Here is a 15383-nt window from a genome sequence, read left to right as displayed (position 1 = left end):
TCAGGGCCGATACCGATACTGATAACTTTTAACGTTTAACAAACCATACTGAATACGCCTACGGGTCTGAGACTGATATGATTTTCAATTAAAAGGTATCGTACATTCGACAGCATACGGGATATGCCCAATCTGATAAGCAATTGTAAGCGTTGGTTTCCCTTCGTTCTTGCCCCTTCCCTCCACCTCTCCCTCTAAACCATAATTTGAAATTTTGAACTCTCCCCATCACTCATGCGAGCCTTCTTAAATGCTAAAACCCTCCCAATTCGCCAGTTTCCTGAAGAATAAGGCCTTGTTTCGACCGAATCGACGCAACCCAAATGGGTTTCTCCTCCCGTCTCCGCCCTTCGGCCTCAGAAACAGGTCCAGAAGGGCCACTATCATCGATCTGCACCGGTTGTGCAAGAAGGGTGACATGAAAAAGGTGGTGAAGGTATTGGACCAGCTCGGTAAGCAAGGCATTAGGCCCAATTATGAGACGTGCCTCCGAATCCTTAGGCGATGCATCAGCGTTAACGCGCTCCAGGAGGGCAGATCGATCCATTCCTGCCTGATGAGAACTGCCGTCAACCTGGATTTGTTCTTGAGGAACACCCTGATCGGCATGTATAGCCGATGTGGTGGTTTTGGAGATGCCCTTGAAGTGTTTGATAAAATGCCTGAACGAAATGTCGTCTCTTGGACGGCCATGATTTCTGGATTTGTTGGAAGAGGGCGTGAGGAGGAAGGTTTGAGGTACTTTGGGATGATGAGGAAAGATGGAGTGGAGCCAAATGCAAGCACATTTGCTACCCTGATTGCAATATGTTCCAAACTGCGTAGGGGTGAATTTGGCAGAGGATTGCATGGTTTTGTTGTGAAGCGTGGTTTTGATAGCGATGTTTTTGTTTTGAGCAGTTTGGTCAGTATGTATGCAAGCTTGGAGTGTTCTGATGATGCACGGCGGGTATTTGATGAGATGCCGGCAAGGGATGCAGTTGCTTGGAATGCAATGATTGCTGCTTATGTGCAAATTGGGTTTAGCAGAGAAGCAATTGAGTTGTTTTCAGTTATGTTGGTTGAGGACCATCGGCCCAATAATTACACCATTGCTAGCATCCAGAAGGCTTGTGCTGGTTTGGGTTGTGTAAGAATTGGCAGTTGTATGCATGGCTGTGTAATCAAACTGGGTTTTGATTTGGATGTATTTGTAATAGGGTGTGTCATAGACATGTATTCGAAATGTGGTTGTTTGCATGAGGGTCGTCGTGTTTTTGATAGGATTGGTGATAGAGATATCGTGGCTTGGAACACCATGATCAGTGGCTATGTACAGAATGATGATGGTGAAGAAGCGCTCCAACTCTTCTGCCAAATGCCTCTTGAAGGTTTTGTGCCTAATCAAATAACGTATGCCAGCATTCTTAAAGCAGTGGCTATGCTAGAAGATGGTTGGCAATGCAAGTGCTTCCATTCCCAAGTAATTAAGGGTGGGTTTTTTTCCGATATTTTTGTGGGCACCGCTCTTGTTGATGCATATGCAAAATCTCTGTTACTGGAGGATGCACAGAAAGTATATGCAGAGATGAGGAAGAGGAATTTGGTCTCATGTAATGCTCTCATAACTGCGTATAGCCTTACAGGGGAATACAAGAATGCCTTGGATGTTTACTTTGAAATGCAAAAGGTCCCAATGAGACCAGACCCCTTCACATTTACTGGCCTTCTTTCCTCATGTTCTGCGTCGAAGGCAGTAGTTGAAGGAAGTCAACTTCATGCTCATGCCATTAAGGTCGGTTTGGATTCCAATGTCTCAGTTGGGAACTCTCTGTTGGATTTGTATTCGAAATGTGGGTTAGTGAATGATGCATTGAGGGCTTTTGAATATGTAGATATGCCCAATTCTATTTCCTGGGCTGCAATTATATCTTGTTTTACACAGAATGGTGTGGAGGAGAATGCAGTCCGGTATTTCTGTGAAATGCATAGACTGTCCCAGCAATCTGATGAATTCTCATTCAGTAGTGTCCTAAAAGCATCTGCTAGTTGTGCCATCCTGGAACAGGGGAAACAAATCCATGCACAAGTGATAAAAACGGGTCTGGAATCATCTGTATATGTAGGAAGTGCACTTGTTGATATGTATTCAAAGTGTGGTCAATTGGAGGATTCGTATAGAGTTTTTGAGATCATGCCTGAGAAAAATGTTGTTTCCTGGAATTCTATGATAATGAGTTTTGCTCAGCATGGACGTGGTGACCAATCCCTTCATCTATTTGAAGAAATGCAGAAGCTTGGTATGGCACCAACATGCATCACCTTCATCGGTGTACTTTTTGCTTGCAGTCATGCAGGTCTGGTTGAGGAAGGACGCCATTATTTTGACATGATGATTGTTGACCGCGGTATTGATCCAACAATTGAGCATTACACGTGCATGGTTGACCTTCTTGGCCGTGCTGGCCATCTCAATGAAGCAGAAACTTTTCTCAAGAATTCACCCTTTGCATTTGAAGCTGTGATCTGGCGGTCTCTTCTTTCTGCTTGCAGACTTCATAGAAATATAGACATTGGCACTCGTGCCGCTGATCAGTGTCTGTTTTTGGATCCATTTGAACCTTCAACATATGTGCTTCTGTCAAATATGTATGCAACAAAGAACCGGTGGCATGAGGTGACAAGAGTAAGAGCTTTAATGAAAGAAATGGGTATTGAGAAAGAGCCAGGCTGCAGTTGGATTGAGGTCAGAGGCAAGGTTCATGTATTTGTGGCAGAAGATAAGTTTCATCCTCTTAAAGATGAGATTTATGACAAGTTGGCTGTGCTGATGCCACAGATGAAGATGGCTGGTTATGTTCCTGATTTAAGCTTTGTGCTTTGTGATGTTGATGATGAGTCAAAAGAACGATGCCTTCTCCATCACAGTGAGAAATTGGCCATTGCATTTGGACTGATTTGTACACCATATCCAATGCCAGTTAGGATTTTCAAGAACCTCAGAGTCTGTGGTGATTGCCATACTGCTGCAAAGTATATATCTATGATTACAGCACGGGAAATCATAATCAGAGACACAAACCGTTTCCATCATTTCAGTCATGGTATGTGTTCCTGTGGGGATTATTGGTAGTCTGCCATTCAAATTGTCGGGTCATTTATCTTCTGGGATGTTTATAAGCGTAACTGGATATGGCAGTCGGCTTAGTAACCACTCCATCCTAGAGTTGCATACAGCTTGTGGCTTGACCAGTTCGGTGAACTTCAATCTCAAGCTGGCATTTGGTCCTGGGCAACTCCAACCTACTGGAATCCAATTTATTCATTATTCATTCGTTATTCTTCATTTCCACTGACGAACCGGGGAACTATTCCACTTGTGATTTCTCTCCGGACCTTGGAATCAGAATTACCTGTTTCAAATATTGACAGAAATTCAATGCCTGATTAATTAAGAAAGAAGAATTGGGAATTTTTGCATTGCCAGTACCCACACTGAAGAGCAGGAAATAGTGCCCTATGAAGATGAAAGAAACATCAAATTTTGAAGGTCTCTCGGATGTGTACAATAAGTTTCATCTTCAACTGATCAACATGGGGAATTTGTTGAATGATCTTCAAGTAGGCCTAAATGAAAAGCCAAAAAAGATCTTCTAATTGAATACTTTTGACATTGGTTGGTGAGAATTTAGATTGAATGATAAAATTTTGAATGCCAAGCCAAATAATTATTTGTGTACTTAAATAGAAGGCATTAATAATTTCTATACTCACTATATTCTTCTCCTTTGATTTGCTCTCTCTCTCTCTCTCTCTCTCTCTCTCGTGTGTGTGTGTGTGTTTTCTGCTTTGGTGTTAGGTGATATTTGGTGCTCCTTATACATCAATTTTTTTGAAGTTTTTGATGTATACAGTATTCAGGAAATGTAAGAACAAATACCATAAGAAAGTAAATGATAAGATCAAAGAATTTCGATGCCAAGCTATTTTGGCAATAAGTTGTTTTTTATTTTATTTTTTGTGGTGACCAATGACTGACAAAGTTGTTTCTGGATATGGTGGTGATGGTTATTGGTGGCTATACTTTTTCAAGCAGGCATATGATGTCAGTGGATCGCGTTTGGTTCTTATATCTAACACGCTGATTACCATTTACATGAATACAACCAGCACCACCTACTTAAAATGTTGAATCTGGACTGGGATCTTCAAATCTAAATTTGACCTACATCTGGAATTGGATATGATGTAATTTTATTGCTGGAAAACGGGATGGGCTGCTCATTATTCTGTTGGGATCTTGGCTCAGGATTTGGGCTAGGCTAGCCGAGCTTTGGGCCAGCTCCTATAGGTAGCCGAGCCCAGCATGAGCGGCAATGAATGCTTTGGCTCAGCTCAGCTTGTTATATATATATATATATATATATATATATATATATATATATATATATATATATATATATATATATATATATATATATATATATATATATATATATATATATGCCCAACAATGCCATAAATTTCGGTAATTAAGGTTTATATTACAGCCAAATGGGGGATTTGAAAAACATATCACTAATGGGATCAATGTTGGTTGAGTTAAGTGAGACATGTTAGTGGCATGTTATTTGATAAAAGAGTACCTCTACGATTGAAATGACATTTCTACAAAACTACTATAAGACCAACACTATTATATGAAGCTAAATGTTGGGTGTCTAAAAAGCTACAAGGCAAAGTGCATGTTGCAAAGATGTGTATGCTAAGATCGATATATGGGGTTGCAAGAAAAGATAAAATTATAAATGAATATATTAGAATGCGCCTAGGAGTTTGACCAATAAAAAATAAAATAAGAAAATGCCGTTTAACATGATTTGAACATGTACGAAAACACGCTTAGGGCGCTTGTGAGAAAAGTTGATCTTGTACAAGTGGAAAGAGCTAGGAAAGGTCATTGAAGACTTTGAAGGAGGCAGTTAGAGGTGATATGAAATATTGTAAAGTAACCCACGTTTTAGCTTTAGATAGACAAAAGTGAAGAAATGAGACTCGTAAAGCTAACACCATGTAATTGGGATAAGGCTTGATGATAATATATATTGCATTATTATATATATTATACATATATTTTATTATATATGTATTATCAAGTTTTAAAAACACTTAAAACAATCTTTTTAAATAAACGAACCAGCTTGTGCTTGGCTCGTCAGGGGTTCACCCTTAGAGTCGAGCCCAAACTATGCAAGCTTGGCTCGGCTCGTTTACCAGCCCTAATTCTATACCTGATTAGGTAAAAAACTATCGATCTAGAGCTTGTGAATTTTCCTCAAAATCTAGACCCAAATCCATTAAGCTATAAAGATCATCTTGGACTCTCTAATGCTTAATTCCAACCAATATTCAAACTATTTCTCTCTCCAAGCAGGCACAAATCTTTATGCAGATATAAGAAAATGCTGTTTGAAAATTTGTCACATGGACACTGACATGTACACAGACTCATTATAGATATGCGACATGTACTTTTAAGGAATGTCCAGATCCCAAAGTATGATTTTGCAAGTTTTCTTTTATAGTACCTTGATGTAACACGCATGAGAGTGAAAAAGGTTCAAGAATCGACTTTATAAAGGCAAAAAAGAAAGGATGCGAACCAACTATATAACATCTACATTGCAAATTCAAGTTTTGTATAAATCAATTATCTGATCCATTTCATGAGCTGCCTGTAATAACAAATTTGCAAAGTGAATTTGCTTTACCATAAAAGAGATTTATTGTTCTTATATTAACACCAGAATCACACATGTGGTAGATATTTTCGATAAATATTTATGCAAAAAAAGCAATGAATTGAGAAAAACGCCATATGAGAAGAAATCCCTAAAATTAGGGCATGAGCCTTTCAAGTTAGCTTCATGTTTTCATTTGACAATGTAAAGGAATGTCCAAGGTATCTGCATTCAATATTTTACCATACGTATGTAACTTTATATATCATCATCCTCTGGTGGTGTAACAACCATTACTTGTCTTTTTGAGATTTATTTGAGTTGTTTTGGTACTCAAACCTGCTTCTTTATAATAGACAATGGCTAAGAGAACGAAGCAACTTACATATGAGCTATACAATCAAAGTTTGCATTTTATGTACTAGTTGCCTAAATTGAAATGATATTTCATAATGGGATAACATTTGCTACCCTCACGGGGAAGGAACCCTTGAAATTCAAAGGGATCTGTTGTTTTGACCAAATCTAACCTTATCGATGTGTTCAACGTGATCAAAATAGTAGGAATCAACTCTTGGATCATAGTTTTTTGACCTAAAAAACTGTTTTTTTTTTTTTAGGTTTGAAAATTTGATGTATTGTAGCCTGCTAATTTTTCAACCTTCGTAAAATCTTATATATACATCGTGAATGTATGATTCAAAGGTCAGTTTCTACTAAAATTAATATGTAAATCACATCTAGAGGGTCAGGTGCAAAGAAACTGAAAAAATAAAAAATATTACATTTTTTCACTCGAGGGTTCCTTACCTACAAAGGTAGCAAACATTGTCTCTTCATAATTATTGGCTTATGAATTAGATATTGGTTGATTTCATGGTTAATTGTCTTTAATGATATTATTTAGCTACAATAGTCTCTAAAGGTGAGAACTAATTACATGGCATATGCATTGCTAATTCAAGTATTGCATACATTATTCATCTGTTCTAGTTTAGGAATTATTCATAATAATCAATTGCAAAACCAAATTGTTTATAAAAAAAAAGAGATTTATTGTTCATATGTTAGCATGAAACTCACAAATGGCATAGATATTTTATCCATATCATGTTTTGAAACCTTTTCATTTCAAAAAAAAGGCTGGTAAATTGAGAAGAACATCATAAGACAGTGTTTTCACTACTTAAAAAGAGGGGGGAAATCCCTAAAATGAGGAGATGAGTTTTTCAAGTTAGCCTCATGTTTTTATTTGATAATGTAGGAATGTGGAATATATCTACATTAGATATCTTAAAATGTGCATGCATATTTCATCATCCTATGGTGATGTAACTGCAACTGCTTACATTTTTTAGATGTGTTGTTTGCATATTCAAACTTGTTTTTTGATAAGATACAATGACTAATAGGATAAAGTAACTTATGTATGAACTTTACAGTCAAGTTTTTATTTTCTTGATAAGATACAATGACTAGCTAGAAATGTTGGTTGCCTAAATTGAAATAATACTTCATAATTAGATGTTGCGTTGTTTGATTTTCTTGACATGGAATAAGTTGTTGGGTTGTTTGATTTTTAGTTGCCTTTTGTCTAAGCTTGATATCAATCACCATATTTTTTTAGGACCAATTCAAGTTTGTGCATCATTTTGTACTACTATAACTGTTGTTTTTTGGTTTTCAATGTTTTCCATTTGAGTTGTCTTTTGCAACCCACCCTTTTGCTAAAGTCTAAACGTTTCAAAGGAGTTACTAAATTTGGCAAGGCGTTATAATTTGGTTCTTAACACTATCAATATTTTGCACTTTAGTGTTTCCCTATACTCTTCTATGATAATTTTATTTTATATGAATAAATTGTAACGACCCTAACTCATACCAATGAAAAAGTGGCAAATTTTTTTTAAACAAGTGTGAAAACATTCTTAGAAACCTTGAGTCTTACAGTTAAATACAAATACCATTACAAGAGATCTTATACTCATCTTTCATACCAAACCAAACCAAACTTTATTTATTCAAATGCATAGAGTCTAAGACATAAGCAAATAAAATCGTCCCAAGAATCTGCCATGCAGTCATGTAGTCTCTCTGTGACTCTTCTCAAAAGCAAGTCCTCCCCACTAGACATCTGAGGCTGCAAAAAACTTAAAAAGTAGGGTGTCAGAATCTAAAATCCTGCGTACGAATCTCTTTAGTGAAACAAATAACTAAAAAAACATAAATAAGATTCACGCAATATTTTAGAGGAATGCAATAATGACAAGTTCATAATTTAAATAATCATTTAAGATGTAGGAATCAATTGCTAAACAAGATAAAACAATTATCAAGCATGAAGAAATATTTAATAAATAACAGTGATCACAATTTAAGCATTAAAGACATTTAGCATGCATTAATGGGCAATGATCATGCATACATTTCACATGTTTATTCATCTTATTCTATGCATAATCCAGTGCAAAATCGCATTAAAATTTCATCTTTATCATTGTTTTCGAGAAATTGCTTCGAAACCCAATTTTTGAAAAAAAAAACGTATTTTTTGATTTGGCCCTGTGTTTTTCGGTATTTTTATTAGTTAGAATGTTTTAAATTCATAATTTAGTTAGATTAAAACTTAATTTATTACTTTGAATTAGTTTTAGAAAATAGCCCTTTGAAAAACACATTTTTAAGAGGGGACCTGTTTTGGAAATTGAAAAAATATTTTAAGCTTCTTTTGAAAACTTTGTTTTTAACCTAATTAGGCTTATAAATAGTAGTTTTGAGGGATGAAAAAATGTTTTTTCAGCAGCCCTCTTACCTCCCTTGCCTCTTGCCTCCATCTTCCCTTCTTCCTTTTTCTTCTTCATTCTTGGCTGATTTCTTTTCTCATTCTATTTCTCTTTCTTATTCCTCTTCTTATTCTTTATTTCATTGATCCACTAAACCACATCTTCATCGGCTTTTCTTACCTTCTTCGTCGGGGAGGCGTGTATGCAACTGGATCAACCATCTTTTCTTCTCAACTGTTCCATCAGAGGCGATCCGTGATAGATCATTTCTTTCTTCCTCTTTTTCACTGTAGATTTAGTTTTTGCATAGCATACCACATTGCATCACATATACTTTCGTAGATCATCACATCATATGCATATTTAGTTTAGCTTAAGTTTATTGCATCTAAAAAAATAAAATGCACAAAAATATATTTTGTTTGACATAGCTTAGTCGTTCTTGATTTATAAATAGAAAAGCCATGATTTACGTAGATCATAATTTTAATATAAGTTTTATTTTCTGCTTTCACGTTTCTTGATTCTTGATTAGTTTAGGATTATATTTAGTTTAGAATAACTAGATACATGTTTTCTTTATTGTATTTTTTTTATCCATGAAATAACGTTTCTTTTTTTATTAGCCGATTAGTTTTCTTTTTTCTGAAATTCGATTTTGACATCAATTAGTTTGTTGTTTATTTTCAATACCAGATTAGTTTAGCTATTGTTAATCTATGTACGTGATGTTTTAGTTAGTTAGGTTACTTGTTTTAGTTTTAGTTTTTTTTTTGTTGTTTACTTAAATACATTGCTTCAACCAATCCAGAATTCATAGTTTCAATTATTATTTTAATGTGATTAGTTGTAGGTTACTTGTTGCCCTAATTTATTAGTAGCCAACAACACTTTTTTGTGTTTGTCTTTTTTTAGTTTTTATCAACTAGTGCAGCAATTTTTATTGTTCTCAACCAACGTCTTTTAGTTTTAGTTGTAGTTTTTTTTTCCTTTTCGTGCTCATTAGAATTACTTCTTAGTTTTTTTACCAGCGAGTCTTAGTTTTCTTGTAGTGTTAACAAAGTCTTTTAATAGTTTAGGTTAGTCTACTAGGCTAGTTGTGGTTTCCGTATTATTTTTGTTTTGCTTTATTGTTTATTAAGTAGTTGAATTCTTGAATTAGGTTAGCTCAATTCTCTAAAATATTTTTTTTATGTCAGTTAGTTCAAGACCACATAGTTGTTAATTCGCTTGTTAGTTAGTTAGCTTAGTAAACTGTTAGTTTTAATTGATAATTCATAGTGAGTTAGTATATTTCTTTAATCATTCCTTTAGTTAGTCATTAATCATTAGTTGGCTAGAGTTTAATTCTTGATTGTTAGTTAGGTAGTTTTACTATTTTGCCTTCTAGTGTAGATTGTTACAAGTTGATTTCTTGAAATAGTTATTTCATGTTTAGTATAGTATAGTTAATTCAAATATTGCTTTAACTGAATTTTTTTTATCATTATTAGTAAATTCTTGTTAGTTTTCATCATACTGTTTCTTGTTTTGTTTTTGTGTTTTGCAGGAAAGCGTTGGAACGTGTTGTAGATCTCTTTTTCTGCCCTTAAAGTACCCTCTGAGGTCCCCTCAAGCCCTCAGAAGTGCCCTCAGGGAGTCCTTTAGCAAACTATACAAAAGTGTTCAACCTAAGTACCTAAAGGGTACACAGAGGGAAGATTCAAGGGAAGCAAATCAATCAAAAGGGGACACGAAGACCTCAAAGCACTGAAGACCTTTGCTTTTATTTTTAGATTAGGATTTATTTTATTATTTCATTGGGTTTTTAATAAAACCATTTATTTATTTGTTTAAGCCCTCTGCGTAGGGTTGTACTCCCTTAGTTAATTATTGAATTAATTCTTTTTATTTTGGCAATAAAGAGTAGTTTAGCTTGTGTGTTTGAATACAAGTATTTCTCATTCTCTGAGATCGACCTGAACTCCACCACTCATGCGAGCTGGTTTTTAGTATTTGATGTCTGGCTTTCACACTTGTTTTTCTTAAAAATATTATTTTAAAAAGGGTTTTCCAAAACTCACACCAGGCAATATTATGCATTTGCTAATATATCATCATTCACGGAACAAGTGAATATGCATGATCTAATGCATAACAAGAATATGTATAACTCTAGTGCAATGCATGAATAAATTATTATTATATTTTATCAGAATTTTTTTTCATATGCATGTCCCTATTAAATACATACAATTTAAGTTCCTATTTTTATTTACCGTTGTCCGTGGGTACTCCAAACGATTAAAAGTTTTCGAGGTCAAGTAAGGTTCTCAGAGTAACTTAGCACACAAGTTTTATTTTATTATTGGGTTCCAAATTAACTTAGCCTCTGACCGATATCAAAAATAAACATCATCCATCGAAACATTGAAAATCAACAACCAATGTCGGGACACTATGAAAATCAATAACCATAATGTTACTTTTCTTGGTATACCAAAATAACATATGTGTTTACATACCAACTCCAGAAAAAGTGGCAGACTCTTCTTAAAATCGTGGTCAGGAGAAGAACCTCAATATTGGGTTCAGGGGCAACAACAATGCACACAAAGTTTTAGTATTCTCATGGTTTCCCAAAACCGTAATGTCTAAGATTCTTACACTAAAAAAGGACATCAAAGAAACGTAGATTACACTGTTCTTTAATTTCTTTTATCTTGTCATTAATTCATCTTCTTTTACATTTTGTAATTCAACATGCAGAATTAATAACATAAGCTTGAAAATCAACATGTGAAGCTTTTCACGGGACCACAGCCTGCGGCAACATAGAACAATGCAATAAAACAATGATATCACATTTGGTTTTTAAAATGCATAGAATAGCTAAAACAAAGAGCAACATATGCTCAAGGCTCGCACAAGATGATCCATTTGATCATCGATGCATTCATATGAAAAAATCATAAATAACATGCCACTATGCATTCTTTTTACATGTTTTTCAATGCACATTTGTTTATGTCAACTTAAGGATGCACATGAAACAATAAAATTTAGATGCATGTGCATGAGTTCACACATATCCAGGTTAAATGCATACTTCTATTCAATACCCATATTCATGTTCAATGCAGCATTTAATACATGTATTAATGTCAAATGTATGCTTTCAGTCATGAATCACCTCACTTAAAATATATGAACATGCATGTCGTTATACATACAAAACATGTCTATCTCACGTATGCATATGCACATGAAAGCACTACATCTTATTATTTGGAAAATGCATAGCACAACAAATCTAAGCATGTGCAAGAAAATCATTATTTTGCATACTCAGAGCTAAATATAATATGAATGGCAAAAATCTGGAATTTTACAAACATAACTGAAAATACTATATATATACATACATGACCCTCTCACTCATGCACCGGTTGAGTCTACCCCACACATGAAAATTGCATGTATAAAGCCAAGTAAGCAATGCATTCATATCTTAGAATTCTTTTTTTTTGTTCAAATCTGTCCAAACTGAGCCCAGTCGACTGGGGCTCGACCCTAGTCCAGTAAAATGGGCTTAGACTCTGCCCAGACAGCCTGCTGGCTTAGCCTAATCAGAGCCAATTGTCCAGTCGGCTGGGGTCCAAGTGATACAAAAAAAAAATCTATTATGCATCTCTCTTTTTTTGTGAAAACTACCCAGTCGAGCCCTACTCGGTCGGGTTCAGCGAACTCGGCTGGCCTGAAAAGCCAGGCCAACTGAACCCAGTTTAGCCAGGTTTGACAAGCCGGCCAACACATGAAGTGGGTTTGGTCGGTTGGCCAGCCAAGCAGAGCTCGACTGGTCTGCCGACCAGACCAACTAGTGCTCCCTGCTAAACTCCCTTCTACTATATATATATATATATATATATATATATATATATATATATATATATATATATATATATATATATATATATATATATATATATATTTGAAAGTATATCAACATATAACCAAAGCAGTGGCATGAGTGAAAACTTGTATATGCAGGAAATAAACATATTTATATACAATTATGCACTGTTTCATAAATCATTAAACCTGCATATGCAGCCCTTTTCATTTAGATAGGTTACTGCAAACATATTATATACAAGTATGCATGCATATTCTTATTTTCACATTCAAATACCACATAATACCCATAGGCACCAATACACATTGTTCTAATCATGAACAATAATGAAACCTCTATTCCACATGACAATAAGCTTGAACATAAATTCTTTCCTAACTATGCATATTTCATTGAATCTTTTTTATTTTTGTTTTTTTTTAAACCTTAAACACAAGATCTGGACCAGATCTGCGCTTGTTAAATACGTGACAGATCGATCTTGTTTCATAGCTCCACAACACATTAAAAATTGACATATACATATGTAAAAACATATATATACATAGATATGTAGAGATTTTGAAAGAGAAAAAAAACATTGATCTCAACCATGATCCTAAAGTAAATATTAGATCTACCCCTTTCTCATGGGTTTTTCTCAAAAACATCACATGAAAATCAAATCCATGTTCTTTTTTCTCATCTGAAACTAGAGAGAGACATGTACCTTAACTGTAGATCAAAAAAGAAATATGAATTGATTGGAGAAGAAGTCATCTTCTTCTTCCTCTTCCTCTTCCTCTTCCTCTCCCTCTCCTTTTCTCTTTTTCTCTCTCTTTCTCTCTTTTTCCTTCTCTTTCTCTTTCTTCCCCTTTTAAAATCTATTTATAGAGCCCTAGATGGGCTGGAGAAGAGAGTGCAGTCTGAGCTTGAACTCTCTTCTCTCTCACCCACTTTCCCAAATTTTTTGAAACTCTTCAAGTGTTGACTTTTCCAATTGAGTATTTTTAAAAGTCCTTCTTAAAGCTTTTAAGGCATGAACAAGGGCTCTATAAGGAGTCCTAAACACTCTTAAAATAAATCTTGAAATTAATTAAAATTAAATAATTAAATAATTAAATAATTAATATTTATTAATAAATAAATACCTAAAAGCTTTCAAAAAATTATATTATTGAACTAGAACACTTCTAAAGTGATTTTATATGGGTTTAAGGGCTCTACTTAGATTCATACACAAACCTTAAAATAATTTTCCAAAATTACATGAAATTAATTAATTATTTAATGTTAAATATTAAATAATTTCTAGAAGCTTTCAAAAATTACCAAATTAACTTACGAGGTTTCTTAGCATTAATAAACCCCAATTTAAAGGTTTTTGATAAATTTAAAGTTGAAAAAAATATTGGGCATCATCTCAAAAATCCATATAAGACTTGGGATGGATCAAAACTAGATTAATATGGTCTTGGATAGAGTCTAAATCCATATTAATTTGGATCAAATCCGTCAGATCCGGTCTAATCAAAGTCTGGATCTGAATCGACAAACTGCTCAATTTTTTAAAAAATGTGATTTTTAGGCCAAACGTAACCTGAATCAAGGAAAATAAAATATCGTTATGCTCAGAATTTTGAGACACATCCAACGATATATAACTCAAATTTTGCTTCCGAAATTCCCTCGAAAATAACCTGAATTTTGCTTGAATTTAAATGTCAAAAATAAAACTTTCTCTCACATTTCGATTGGCTTGTCTTGACCTTATCGATGAGACCAGAGCCAAGACGAAACTCAAAAGATGACAACTAATATCAAGGTTTTACTGATTTTTCTTTTATACTTAGCCAATTTTTCAAAAATCTCAAATTTAACAAGTGTGAAAATATGCAATATTATGCAAATAGTAAAAATAGTGTAAATTTTTTTGAAAATGTCATTAGAAATATACCTAACATTAATAAGTTGATATGTAACTGCAATTTTTGTATGTGTAATTTTTAAGCCAGTGATAGAAAGCAGGAAGCAGTTGGTCACCATGAACGGTAAAAGTTGGATTCAAAAGGATAGGCATTTATGCCAACAAATAAGATTCTGTTGTTTGAAAATAAAAATCTATGATATAATGTACATTCATGCATATAATGGTGATTATGTTTTGTATTTGATAGGAATAGTGTTGCGTATTTGAATAGAGTCTGTAGCTTTGTCACCATTCTTGACGATAACAATACAATTAATGATGAAAATATAAGGTGTTTGTGTGTAAGATGAAACAATTATTGCAATAAGTCATAAGTGTTAATCAATTTTGTTCAAAACTACACATGTGGGCATCATCATGGTGAATATGTGATCCCACCTACAAGACAACATGTTGATGCATGTGAAGATAACATAGATGATATAGATGAATTGATACCTGATGCATTTAGAATAAATGATTCTCATTGTGATGGAATAGATGAGTCTATTGAAAGTCAGAGTAAATGACCCAATGCAACCTTCTGTGAATTGTTGAGTGATGTTGAACAAGAACTATATCCCGAATGTGCTAGATTTATAAAGTTGTCTTTTATTGTTTGCCTGTTTCATATAAAATGTCTTAATGGATGAAGTAATAAGTCATTTGATATGCCCCTCAACTTATTGAAGGAGGCATTCCCTGAAGGTGTGCAATTACCAAAGTAATAAATCATCTGAGACAAGCAGACCTCATAATGCATGGTTTATGATTGACATGAGGATAGTATTTATGGCAGAGTCATTGTTTTTTCATTGTTCTTACAGAAACTTGCCCGAAAGAGAAGAAAACTGTTCTCGTGAACCACACACTAGATCTATAAACCAAGAGATGAACTCCTATTTTCATGCAATTCTTTTGAACCAGTCGGCACTGGCTTAGCCATTGTCTATGTTTCCTGCAGAACTTTAGGAGAATATGTAGATAAGGAACATTATTTTTGCTCACAATTGAAATTAGTTGGAAGGGAATATAAT

General features: G+C 34.3%; 1 pseudogene; it reads left to right on the top strand.

The window, feature by feature from the left end:
- Positions 1-186: 186 nt before the first annotated feature.
- LOC149814838 (pentatricopeptide repeat-containing protein At4g14850 pseudogene) lies at positions 187-3112 on the top strand (annotated as a pseudogene).
- Positions 3113-15383: the final 12271 nt, after the last annotated feature.

This window comes from Nuphar pumila, chromosome 15 (assembly GCF_984573655.1).
Source record: "Nuphar pumila chromosome 15, dmNupPumi1.hap1.1, whole genome shotgun sequence".
Taxonomy (NCBI): domain Eukaryota; kingdom Viridiplantae; phylum Streptophyta; class Magnoliopsida; order Nymphaeales; family Nymphaeaceae; genus Nuphar; species Nuphar pumila.
This window is presented reverse-complemented; position numbering and strand designations above follow the sequence as displayed.